Source organism: Schistocerca piceifrons, chromosome 6 (genome assembly GCF_021461385.2).
Source record: "Schistocerca piceifrons isolate TAMUIC-IGC-003096 chromosome 6, iqSchPice1.1, whole genome shotgun sequence".
Taxonomy (NCBI): domain Eukaryota; kingdom Metazoa; phylum Arthropoda; class Insecta; order Orthoptera; family Acrididae; genus Schistocerca; species Schistocerca piceifrons.
This window is the reverse complement of record NC_060143.1, coordinates 180863455-180877575: the sequence shown is the minus strand read 5'-3', so window position 1 is coordinate 180877575 and position 14121 is coordinate 180863455. Positions and strand designations below refer to the sequence as shown.

Sequence of the window (14121 nt, the reverse complement as noted above, 5' to 3'; positions counted from 1 at the left end):
TGCGGACGAAAGAAATGATTTGTAAAGAGACCATACCACATTAAATTTTCACGAAAAAATGAAACATCCAAATGAAAGCGGCCAGTGATCTATTTTAAAGAACCGGGGATTCACACATTCTATATTGCGAACTTATGATGTGCGAAGAATGTAGTCAAACAATAGTTTATTTGTTAATATTCGTATCTTCACGGCACAATGATTGTTCCATGAAATTTCTGGCGTGCAGCAGCATAAATTTCATTTCTTCTTCTGATATTTCGGCTGTATACCGTCCAGCCATCATCACTATGAGCCAGGTTATTAACTGAGTCAACTGGCTCACTCTGATGATGGCTGGGCTGTATACAGCATAAATATCAAAAGAAGTGAAATCTATGCGGCTGCACGGCCGGAATTTTATGGTTGGTTGGTTGGTTTGAGGGAGGGGACCAAGCAGCGAGGTCATAGGTCTCATCGGTTTAGGGAAGGATGGGGGAAGGAAGTCGGCCATTCCGACATTTGCTTTAAGCGATTTAGGGAAATCATGGGAAACCTAAATCGGGATGGCCGGACGCGGTTTTGAACGGTCGTCCTCTCGAATGTGAGTGCAGTGTGCATATTACTGCGCCACCTCGCACGGTAGAAAGTTTTATGGAACGGTAGTTTTGTTTCCTGTTTAATTTCACTCTACGACTCAGTGACAAAATTTGGTTCCCAACAAACTGCTGCCGTTCCGTCTCGACCAGCGGCCGTGAAACCTTTATACTGAGGAGCGAGTACTGAGATGCGGGATAGCACCTTGGGCAGGACAAGAACTGACTGATTTCGTTAATATTGGTAAGCTTGTAAATTTGTATGTTACGAGTCCTCAGTAGATGAGACCTAAGTCAGTCGCCGTCTCGCAAGTACTGATCGTTAAAAGCTGGCGCCAGTCGGAATACTTAGTGCCGGCTGTAATCTGTTCCAGACTGCTGCCATCCTCAGCGCTCCCGCGATTGTGACACTGTAATTGCTTGATGAAGTGTTCTTCTGCTGTCTGTGTGAGCTGTTGATTGATTAATAACAGTAACTGTACTTACATTGAAATGCTTCGTGCAATATGAGACACAATGACAGATGTTTACCAGATGCTTTGACCCCTCTGTCCCTGATGTAGGCGGCTAAATTTGCTGAGCTCACAGCCGAATTCAGCAGAGTCAAACAAAATTATCAGGGCCTAAATCATTACTATCTCTGTCAAAATTTTTATATCTTATTGAGAAGGAAAATTACGGTCTTATTAATCTCTTGACATCCGTTGATGTTTTTGGGTTTGTCTGTTAGTTGCTGCATGCGTACCATTATAAAATAGGGCTTAGTTTCAACGGCCGCAGGAATAGTCCAATACTAAATCCTGTAAATCTGTTGTGGAGTCTTGCAAAAATAAGATCCTTAGTTGTGGTGTGTCAAGTATTTCTGCCCCTAATCTGAATAAATAGCCTCTGATGATTTTCCCGCTAATAATCAAACGTGTGTTACCAAACCCGGTGAATGTCTTACGACATAACGCTACTTCGACGACCCACTCATAAATTTCGCTGCTGTTTTATTGAAGCACCTTTTCGGTTGAGTTAAAAAAAAGCGCAGTAAACCTTCTTGCAGACATTTCCCACAGGAAAAATTTGTCGCTTTCACCTGGAATCGAATTAAGGACCTCTCCGTTACTAACCAAATATGTTAACCACTGGAAAAGTCTTATTTTTTTATTTTTTTAAGTGTAAATGGTTCAAATGGTTCTAATCACTATGGGACTTACATCTTAGGTCATCAGTTCCCTAGACTCAGAACTACTTAAACCTAACTAACCTAAAAATATCACACATACACGCCCGAGGCAGGATTCGAACCTGCGAACGTAGCAGCAGCATGATTCCGCACTGAAGGGCCTGGAACAGCTCGGCCACAGCGGACGGCTTTTAAGTGTATAATGACTGCTGATGGAGAGATAGTTTGACGGACCAGGAAATTGAAAATCACAAAAAATCTATCGGCACGGATTGGGACAGAAACATGCATAATAGTGACGTCGCTGGAGAAGGTAGTTTTACGGATACTGGCAGCGAATCTTGTCAGCAGCCTAGGTGAGACATACTGTACGTCCAGTTCCTATTTTTATTCTAAATGAACACGTTACTTAGTGTTCCATACAGACGTGTAGAGTGTGACAGTGCTAAGCCTTCAATAGTACTGGAATGTTATGTCAATGAATTAGGAAATACACTACATCATAAAAGAAAAAAATAAGAACGTACAGTTGGCATAATGTCGAGAAATACATAAAAATGAAAAAGATGACTCTGCCTTTACGGGGCTTACTTTGAAATTTCGGGTCATAATACCAACATCTAAGTTGTGTTCTCTTTCATAAAAACCCAATTGACAAAGGAATGCAATAAGTTGCAGTCCGACCCAATCACAAAGATGATGTTGTTGTTGTTGTTGTGTAATTCAGAATTAAATTAAATGAAACAAAAAGACATTCTTGGCCGAGTAGGTTGAAATGAGAAATATTAGTATTTAACTACAGATTATTGGTCTCTCTGTTTAAGTGCAGGGTGAACCACAAAGAATGCCTCGTTTCACTTGGCGATTGTGAATGCGGTTGCGCGGTGAGGTAGTCAGTGACAAGCTAGCAGCATTGCAAGTGAGTGGGAAATTCAGCTATGATAGAGACGTGGAGTGTGGAAGACCTTTAAAAACTAGCTACTAAACTCCGTCCGAACAGGCCTTGGAAGGCCCGACGGAACCGACCGGCCGCAATGTCATCCTCAGACCTCATGCGTCACTGGATGCGGATATGGGGGGTATGTGGTCAACACACCGCTCTGCCGGCCGTATGCGAATTTACGAGAGCGGAGCCGCTGCTTCTCAATTAAGTAACTCCTCTGTTTGCTTCACAAGGGTTGAGAGAACCTCGCTTGTCTACAGCGCTCGGCAGTCCGGATGGACACCCATTCGACTTCCAGCCCAGCCCGACAACTGTTAACTTCGGTGATCTGTCGGGAACCGGTGTAACCACTACGGCAAGGCCGTTGGCGTGGAAGACCTGTACATTGAAACAAAGTCTACAGTAGTGAGCCGACGAACTTTCCGAAGATCAAACCATTGCAGACACGTCCCAGATGGCTATACTGTACAGAGTTGGATAGTGGCGCAAGGATGGGTCTGTGCGTGACGTCAAGTCTTCTGGACGACCATGAAATGTGAGTACAAGGGAAAACAGCGATCGCGTATGGGCATCAGTTAACCCGATATGACGGCTGCCGACTTCTGTTCCTGGTGGAATACTAAGTCCAGAGTGTTAGATAATCGCCTCCCTATCACCCAAGAGCTGGAGGACAACATCCGTAGAGAATTCGCCGATATTACTGTTGCTGTACTGGAGAACTCTTTGCGAACAGCTTTACGTCTCCTCTACACCAGTCTTCCGATAAAGACGGTGCTCATCTGTGTGAAAGGATCTTCTATAAACAGCATGAGACTCTAAAGACCCACTTACACGCCTGCATTTCTAAATCATGAGGACCTGTGTTAATAAAGATTTTCTGAACCGTGGAAAAGGGTAATTCGTTCTGGATCACGCTGTACAATTGACATGACCAAAGTTTTACGTCTCAGAAAAAAAGATAGTTTCTTATATTAAAAAAAAAGAATTCTTATCTTACTTTAATGTAATATTATCTTAGGAGGAGGACGGAGAAATCAAGTAGCCTGAGCGTCTAGTAATTATCATAGTTGCGACATTATAATGCTATTTACTGCTTGCTTTTTTGTAGTTTAAACACATTTAAGACTGATCACGGAAAAAACCGACCGTAACTGATTATTAATAAACGGCTGAAAATACTCAGTTTAGTCGATTTTTATTTAATACTAGCATAGGGCCCGCCCGCTCGCGTAGACTGTGTGGGCTGCACAGATTCTTTTTAATTGTTTTTATTTAACTGAATTTTTATTTTGTTCTCAATCTGCAACATCTTCTAAGTTTTTCACACTATTTAAGGCCATTTAAGAGTGGTCTTTCCCGAATGTACTTCTGACCACCCAGCGATTCTAGTAGCTAGAGTCCTAAGTTTTTATTAATCTTGAATTTCGAATTCTTATGGAGATGTTACCAAAGCAACTTTCTTTCCCTAAAAAATATTTCTTTGCATGTAACCGAGCAGTAAAATGCCAATTTTCACAGATTTACCTTTAAAATGTTTTTAGTACAGCGAAATATTTTCTTAAAACATTTCATCCTGTATTACACAGCCGGTGGCCGAGCGGTTGTAAGTGCTTCGGTCCGGAACCGCGTGACTGCTACGGTCGCAGGTTCGAAACCTGTGTCGGGCACGGATGTGTGTGATGTCCTTAAGTTAGTTAGGTTTAAGCAGTTCTAAGTTCTTGGGGACTGAGGACCTCAGATGTTAAGTGCCATAGTGCTCACAGCCATTTGCACCATTTGAGTCTATTGCACTCCCTTAGGGGTTGAATTTCCAGAAACACTGAAACACGTATTTTTTAAATTTCTAACCGAGAAGTCAAATACCAACTGTCGTGGATGTAGTCTTAAAACTCGTTTAGTAGTTCTTAAATAATTATTTATTTCCAAAAAACCTTCAACCGCTATTTTACCCCTCTAGTAATAGAATTTCCAAAAATGCTAAAAGAAGATTTTTTTTTTATAATTGAGACATCAAATACCAGTTTTCATACTTATGTCTTCAAAATTCCCTTAATAGCTAAACACTTTCAAAAAGCTTCTCATCCCCTGAACCTTCCCCTTAGGAGTGGAATTTTGCACAGTCCCTTCTTAAACTACGTCTATGCACCCTCTCCATGGTGGTTTTGGGATGTGTAAGTGAATCAGTCTGACCCTGTTTCACTTCCTTAGGGGAAGAATTTCAAAAAACAGTGAAACACCTATTTTTTCATGTCTAATCGAGAAGCCAAATGCAAATGTTCAAGGCTTTAACTTTAAGAAAGCTTTCGAAATGAAATATTTTCGTAAAACGTTTCACATCCTATTTCATCGCATTAAGGATTCAATTTCAAAAACACTGAAATAGGTTTTTCATTTTTATTTTTTTGTAACTTGTAACCGAGAAGTCAAATAACAATGCTCATTGATGTAACTTTAAAAATAATTTAGTAGTTCTTTAATAATATGCTTTCACCCACTATTTCACCACCATAGGGTTAAATTTTCCGAGAAACCAAAACCAATTTTCGTAGGTGTAGCTTCAAAATAGCCTTAATAGCGACATTTTTTTAAAGAAAAGCTTCATCCCCTATTTCACACCATTAAGGTGGAAATTTCGAAAAATTTGTTCATAAATGACACTTAGAGTATAAGATCCACACCATCTTCAAATTTCAAATTTCGATCCTTATTGGTATGTGCTTTGCGAAGATGAGTCTAGTCAGTCAGTGAGTCAGTCAGGACGTTGCGTTCTAGGTAGTGAGAGATAGGTGGTCCGGCAAAATATTGGGCTAAATGTGACGCTGAGTCCGGATTTTCCATTTCGGTACCTGGCAGCCATACACGGAATGGTACTGGAAGGCTGAGTGCTGCTATCTCGGTCACATGCCTGATGACATCAGCTGGCGGTTCCCGGAATGGCGGGGCATTTAACTGCGCGCTCGCCGTGACGACTGCTTGCCGGCCGGGTCGCGCGCCCAATCCACTTGTACGAAGACTTATAGCGCAAAAACAGTAAACAGCGGGACGAGTCGCCATCTCGCTGACCCTGGATATCGGCCGCTGAGGCGCATGCTTTGTGTGCGTGCCGTCTTCCAGCGTGCTTTTAGCGGAGTGTGACGTAAGGGCTACCACTGCTGCGGCGGATGCACGATTCGCGGCACTTACTTACACAGGCCAGGCGCCACTCGAACGCAGTCGGTCGCCGGACGCATGGGCAAACGGACGTGGTACCGACGTATAGTGTTTCCGCGAACCCCTTCAGCAGATTTTCTAAGAGGTTAGTAATTAGAAACAATGTGCGAAGCAACATTGTAAGAAGTAGTTTCGAACACGGTATTGTTAAAGCGTCAACTTGATGTTCTGCTTTTCGTGACATTATGTGCACGATTTCGGCAAATTCTAGTGAAGTGTTTTGTACTAAAATCTTGAAATCGTTGCTAGTGGATCAGAATACCTTAGATTCTAAATCGTCATCACCTCAGTTAATAGCATCTCCATATTACAATACCAGTCCTACCTTGATCTCCCCAGAACAGTTCACAGACTTTGTTAAGGTAGTTGTCGGAAACGGTAGGGGCTGTGGAGCTTCTCATAACATAGTTAGCATCAATGTTTATCTTGTCACTAAAAACAGAAGGACCATTTTGGAGCCACAAGCGTTGATTGCAAATTCTCCAGGCGAAGTCAGTGCAAGTTGTTTACACAAACGCGCTTCAACTACTTCAATAGCCTCCGAACAACATAGACGGATGAGAATAACAAAGTGTATATTTACTAAGATTGTATCTGTTCTTTCGGACATGTCCGAAAGAGCAGATACCATCGGTGACCAAGCAGCTCGTTAGAATGAAATTACAATGAAATGAACACCGTTAGCTGCTTACAAGCGTTGACATACGTCAACGGGGACAGACGAAAATGTGTGCCCCGACCGGCCACTTGATCATCATCTTCTTCTTCTGTGCGAATGCACAAACAGTGCCCGAACTCTTACGGGAATCGGCAACGCGCCGCGAGTAATGAGTATAATGGGCGGGGGCACTACGAATGTAGTGCGGGACAATATGAAGAGAATGTGGGTTTCGCGGGAGGCGTGCCAGAGATAAATCCCTGCAGTCACGCTATCCTCTGTGTCCTCGGTGGCTCAGATAGATAGAGCGTCTACCATGTAAGCAGGAGATCCCGGGTTCGGGTCCCTGTCGGAGCACACATCTTCATCTGTCCCCGTTGACGTATGTCAACGCCTGTAAGGAGCTAAGGGTGTTCATTTCATTGCAATAACAAACTCAGGAAAGCGCAGTCCAGCCTCGAAGGGGGCGATGTTGTTGGTTTGTCGGTGCGCGCAAGCGCAGTGGGGCTGTAGCAAAAACAGCTATGCGGTTCGATGCTGGACTACCTTCTCACGCCTCCTTTTCATGTACGGTACAGAGTTCGCTGTACAGAATCGTAATATCCTTGTGGCTTAACAAAAGCAATCCAGTGTATAAAATGATACCGTGTTCCTATTGTACTGAAGAGCCGCGGAAACTAGTACGCATGCCATATATCGTGTAGGGCCCCTGCGGGCAAGCAGAAATGCCGCAACACGACGTGGCATGGACTCGACTAAAGTCTGAAGCGGTGCTGGAGGGAATTGACACCAGGAATCCTACAGGCCTGTCCATAAATCCATAGGAGTACGAGGGGGTGGAGATGTCTTCTGAACAGCACGTTGCAAGGCTTCCCAGATGTGGTCAATAGTGTTGATGTCTGGCGAGTTTGGTGGCCAGCGGAAGTGTTTAAACTCAGAAGAGTGTTCCTGGAGGCACTCTGTAGCAATTTTGGACGTGCGAGGTGTCGCATTGTCCTGCTGGAATTGCCCAAGTCTGCCGGAATGCGAAATGGACATGAATGAAAGCATGGTGAACGGACGGGATGCTTACGTACGTCTCGCTGTCAGAGTCGTATCTAGACGTATCATGGGTCCCATATCACTTCTACTGCACGTTCCCCACACAATTACAGAGCCACCATCATCTTGAACAGCCCCTGCCGACATGCAGGGTCAAGGCTCCATGGATTCATGAGGTTGTCTCCATACCCGTACGCGTCCATCTACTCGATACAATTTGATACGAGGCTCGTCCGACCAGGCAAAATGTTTCCTGTCATCAACAGTCCAATTTCGGTGTTGACCGTCCAAGGCGAGGCGTAAAGCTTTGTGTCGTGCAGTCATCAAGGGTACAGTAGTGGGTCTTCGGTCGGAAAGCCTATATCGATGATGTTTCTGCGTATAGTTCGCACGCTGACACTTGTTGATGGCCCAGCATGGAAAAAACAGCAATTTGCGAAAGAGTTGCACTTCTGTCACATTGAAAGATTCCCTTCAGTGGTTATTGGTCCCGTTCTTGCAGGATCTTTTTCCAGCTGCACCAATGTCGCAGATTTGATGTTTTACCGGATCCCTGACATTAATTGCACACTCGTGAAACAGTCGTACTTGAAAATCCCCACTTCATCGCTAGGTCGGTGATCCTGTGTCCCATCGCTCGTGCGCCGACTATTATACCACGTTCAAACTCACTTAAATCTTGATAACCTGCCATTGTAGCATCAGTAACACATCTAACAACTGCGCCAGGCTCTTGGTGTCTTATACAGGCGTCGCCGACCACAGCGCCGTTTTCTGGCTGTTTGCATCTCTCTGTATTTGAATACGCATGCCTATACCAGTTTCTTTGGCGCTTCAGTGGATTTGTATATCGCAACAAAAGCAACAACTAGCGCACTGTCGTTTACAATAATAAGGACTAATGACGTTCAGTTGTCGTATTCGTTACGATAGGGATGCTACAATATATCTGAATCGTTCATGTAAATACAATGTCAAACAATATTAAAATCGTATAACTGCTTAAATAATTACCAATCACTGTAATGTGCATTTAGAGAGTCTTACTTATGCAGAGGAGTATTCCTTAATGATTGGATGGGGGTTATTGTGCAAGTGCAATTCACTCCATTCAGTCGAAATTATGAAACACAAACACAAAAATAAAGATGAATTATGGCAAATTGTACATGCCTGTTCTAAACCACTGTCATCCTCGATGTTACCATTATGGGCTTCGGTCCGCGGGAGAGTCACTAGAATTGTCCACATACGCTCATGCTCATAAATTTAGGATATTGATGATACATGGTGAAACAACGCTCTGGTGGGCGGTTTGCGGGTTTAAACCACCTCGGGGTATGACTATGCGGTGCATTTGACCTGCGTTCGTCTCACAGTGGCGCTGGCAGCAGTCCGCATATGCAGAGGTGTGTTGGTGCATGTCAGAGTACGGTGCAGCGAGTAACTGTGTAGACGTTTTCAGACATGATAATGGAGACTGTGTATTGACAATGGCCCAAAGAACACATATTGATGGCGTTATGAGGGGCAGAATACTAGGACGAATGGAGGCTGGACAAAGAAAGCAGGTCGTAGCACGGGCTCTCCGTGTGCCAAAAAGTGTGATCTCAAGATTATGGCAACGATTCCAGCAGCCAGGAAACGTGTCCAGGCGCCACAGTACGGGACGTCCACATTGTACAACACCACAAGAAGACCGATATCTCACCATCAGTGCCCGCAGACGGCCACGGAGTACTGCGGGTAGCCTCGCTCGGGACCTAACCGCAGCCACTGGAACAATTGTCTCCGGACACACAGTCTACAGACGACTGAACAGACATGATTCATTCGCCTGGAGACCTGCAAGGTGCATTCCACTGATCCCTAGTCACAGAAGAGCCCGTAAAGCTTGCTGTCAAGATCACAGTACATGGACATTGGAACAGTGGTCCCAGGTTATGTTCGGACGAGTCCAGGTATAGTCTCAACAGTGATTCTCACCGGGATTTCATCTGGCGTGAACCAGGAACCACATACCAACCCATTAACGTCCTTTCAAGGGACCTGTTTGGAGGTCGTGGTTTGATGGTGTGGAGTGGGATTAAGATTGGCGCACTACACCCCTGTATGTCTTTGACAGAGGAAATGTAACAGGTCACATGTATTGGGACGTCGTTTTGCACCAGTGTGTCCGCCTTTTCAGGGGTGCATTGGGTTCCACCTTACTCCTGATGGATGATAACGCACGGCTCCACCGAGCTGCCATCGTGGTGGAGTTCCTTGAAACAGAAGATACCAGGTGAATAGTGGCCTGCCTGTTCTCCAGACCTAAACCCCATCGAACACGTCTGTGATGCTCTCGGTCGACTTATCGCTGCAAGTCTTCATTCCCCTACAACACTTCAGGAGCTCCGACAGGCACTGGTGCAAGAATGGGAGCAGCTGCTCGACCACCTCATCCACAGTACGCTAACCCGTTGTGCGGCCTTTGTACGTGTGTATGGTGATCATATCCCATATTGATGTCGGGATACATGGTGTTTTGTTGCACATGTGTTTCGGGGCGGTCTTCTCAACTTAATCACCAATACCGTGGTCTTATAGATCAGTGTCGTGAGTGTTCTCTATGTGACTACGCCATTGGCGCCATTTTTGTGTAGTGCCACGTTGTGTGGCACCACATTCTGCAATTATCCTTAATTTATGAGCGTGAGTGTATACAATTATATTATCAGTATTACTTTCTACACTTACTTTACTTTTCTGTGCTTCTTTAACGACCGTTTCTGTGTGGTGTATAACGTTACTCGCGTTCTCTGGCGTTATTTGTACTATTGCTTCATGTAACAGTTTTATCTTTGATAACTGAATGCTATGGTTCTGTTGTGTCGGTATCTGGGCCGACACCGTGAAGTTGAGATGGCTGAAAATGCACGCTAGACTAACACAGACGGGCGTGAAGTACTGGAACAGGATACGTAATTAATGTTGGGAAGAAAAGTACGGAGCAGGTTTAATACTTATCTTTAATATCATTGTAGTACATCGATCTTGACGATACACAGGAGACTTTAAGTTCAATCACTGTATGGCTAATGGCGCCTTGCTAGTTCGTAGCCATTAACTTAGCTGATGGCTATTCTGTCTCTCGGCTAATGAGAGAGAAAGGCTTCGTACATCTGGTCGGTAGCTAGGTTCTCGTACAACTGGGGCGAGTGCTCTCTCGTATCACGAGACCTGCCTTGGTGGTGGCGCTAGGTCTGCGATTACACAGTGGCGACACGCGGGTCCGACATGTACTAAATGGACCGCGGCCGATTTAAGCTACCACCTAGCAAGTGTGGTGTCTGGCGGTGACACCACAGGTTCATTATCCATTACAATGATAGACAGCCGATTTATATTTTCCATTAATTGTTCCTTGAACCGCATCAGAAAACTGTCGTGGTTCTGGTTCATCTCCCCCTCGTGGTCGCTTGTTGCCTTCGATTTCTGAACAAGGAGGAACTTAGGAACTAAACCAGACAGTATCCAAGACAATAATTCAAACGCCCTTTTCCAAAGGAACAGCAGAACTTCCACTTGTGCTATGATTTCCAGTCCTTTGTGATGGAATGACCGGTGTTTATCCAGGTCTCGTTGAGCAACAGAATGTTTTCAAACGGCACATTAATGATACCTTTTAAAAACTAACAATATCACGCTACGATGTCACCTCTCTTCATCACAATTTCCCGTGTATTAATTTTTTGCACCTAAATCAGGGCTCTGACAACCATTAACAAAGGAGTCTTGCTGCCACTGAATAACTCTGCATAGCGAAGAGTAACGCACAACTTATTTTTATAGATGGATCTTCTTTTCTCTTGTAATATCCATAATTGTGGTGACGAATAGCAACAGGAAAAGGGTCCAGTTTTTTTACTTGTGGTTCTGTCCTTCTTTCTTCCCGAGTGTCCGTAGTTAGAATGAACCACGTTCTTTCCCTTCTGCACAGTATATCTCCTTACAAACTTTGTCGACAGTGTCCTTATGCATCTTCAACGCTTTTCCAGTTCTTTCGACTACATTTGTGAGAGTGAATAGATTCACAGTGTATCTCACTCGTTCTCAAAATACACCCGCACGGCGCATTCATACTCATTTGTCTCGCCACCCTAAACGTGAGCAAATCACAGAATTTTCCGTTAAGAAATCACATTTTTCCGCTGCAGCCTTCAAGCATTCTGTAGCTCAAAATAAGCTCGCCGCACAGAGGAAGTAAGCACACAGAGAAACGGATCACAACTGTTTACGGTACAGGCCGCGTGTGTTGTCTACAACTGGACACTCTAGCCGTTACCTGCAGTAGCAGAGACATTTGACTACGGTGAACGGAATATGAAGTGCGGCCAAGCGAGTTTTCTCATTGGCTGTTGCTATGGTAGTAGCCGTGTAAACAGCTAGACATCAATCACGTTGTTATTCTGATTCGGATATAGTAGTCGGTGGATAGAATAACTGCAGCCTTCATGACGCACGTCTGTATAAATTTTCGATAACGTACATTTTAATTTCCCACGGTAAGGTAGACGTTGTAATATTTCATTGAAGTTGCTCATGTGATAAGGGCAGCAGGGAAACAGACCTTCATTTTACTTTGGCATGTAGGGGCTATTGCACCGTTTTTAACAACAAATCTGGGATTTTCAACTCTTTTATAACAATTTCTCGGCTTACATCTCGCTAAAATCTCGAGTTGTTGACTATCCCCACCATCATCTACGTCGGGAATGACGAACTGTCATAGCTGTTGTAGTGGTAATCGTTTGTAGTAGATAGATCACTTATGATTGATAGCTATCTAGCGTTGTCTCACACTACCAGAAGTAGTGACCGTATCGACATTGATGGTGCTAGCCGTGGAAGTAGAAGGGGGACTGTCATTACGTCACAAATTTAAGGACGACATCCACGACGTTGCTTATTCCAACCATTGGCTAATGGTGGAAGTGTTGACATAAAAAATGCCAGCTTATGTCATTTACTTGTGTGGCAATCATTCTGATTATAGTATACACTTAAAGATACAGGAATGACATTTCATTAACAAGTGGCTTCGTTCAAGCGATGTTTATTTTTATATGCATGAATTTTTATTGCGATATTTACTTTTACCATACTGGTATTGTTTCCGTCATTTGACTTCAGGTTTCCTATCAGCGCAACTCGAAAATCTCTCTGGGTAAACACTGCGAGAAGGAATGGCTGGAAACCGACTAAATATAGCAAAATGTAAGGGGCCAGCAAGAAGTTTCCCTTCGAAGGCCATACAGTCCGGAATCGGTATGCCAGTTGTCATTAGCACTGAGGCAATCATACCAATGACACACCAGGTTGAAGGTACCCATGTGGTAAAACATCGTGTCCTGTTGTGTGAAGGAGCCCGTACTATCTGCTCTACATACTCGTACAACAGAAATCATCGACCCTTAAGGCCCTTCTATATGGGAGCAGAGACATGATAATCGCGTGGAAAGAGATCGGGATTTTAGGACGGACGCTCGAGTGTCACCGGCTTCAGTTGCCCTTAATGGATGAGGCTGGCCTTCGACATCGACCGGTTTCCTGTGTCGAAACTCGGCGAACCATTCCATTCCCTTTCCGACAGACATGTTGCCTCACACAAATTCTTCGTTCTCCGACGGACGTCTACCGGTGATTGTCGTCGGCATCCTAGAAAAGAATAACAGAGCGTTGATCCTGTTTGGACGCATTTCGTCACAATGTCGCCATTAGTCACGTTTCCACATTCACCACACGCAAGTCGTAAAGACGTGGATGCCACACCAGTACCTTGCTTACATATCGGTGCTTATATAACCACATCGGACGTAGCAAATAGGCTGCAGCAACGCCCACAATCTTTTTACTCACACGTTATATGTTCTCATCATTTCCTAAAGAGAAAATGCACCGGACATGGTTCGGCAGGCCGTATTAAGAAAATTACTGTATTACGAAAGAAGTCTTTTCATATCACGTACTTCAGTCCTTTGGTGTTTGAAACGTATGAAGAAATCATGTTACATAAATGACACGAAATGCTTTGTATTACTGGATCAAATAAGCACTTAAGGCAAAAAAGGGGAAAGACACCTGAAAATGCCTTCCTAACACTGTATTATTCATGGAAGCACTGTAACATTTTCTGTTTAAAACTGTTGCTCGCACGCTACAGAAATTACGAAGAAGAATCAATCGTCTGGCATTGTTTTGGGGCACCTAACATGGCGGCACCCACTTCAAAACAACATATAACGTAAATGTGTAGCGCGACCTCCCCTTATTGTAACCCAGTGGTACAAGCGCTTTTGTGAGAACGCAAACAGTTCAGTACATTTCTCTGCATCTTTTCAGCATCCAGAGTTCGCTTGTACGTGCCACTACGATTATGTTGCCGCTGTGCCTGTTGGAGCTTTTCACACACGTTTAAATCTCTACTGCTTCTCTAACTACGGCATAATTGCGTATGCAGGACAATTTTTCCGTTTCATTT

The 14121-nt window shown here is 44.1% G+C and overlaps 1 protein-coding gene across 1 annotated transcript in view; it reads left to right on the top strand.

The window, feature by feature from the left end:
* Window positions 1-5891: 5891 nt before the first annotated feature.
* Window positions 5892-14121, top strand: part of LOC124803218 (leucine-rich repeat-containing protein 24-like) — a 66966-nt gene continuing 58736 nt past the window's right edge. Inside the window, exon 1 of the mRNA XM_047264398.1 lies at window positions 5892-5984. The gene's annotated coding sequence lies outside the window, so the exon portion shown is untranslated. The remainder of the gene's footprint in view (window positions 5985-14121) is intronic.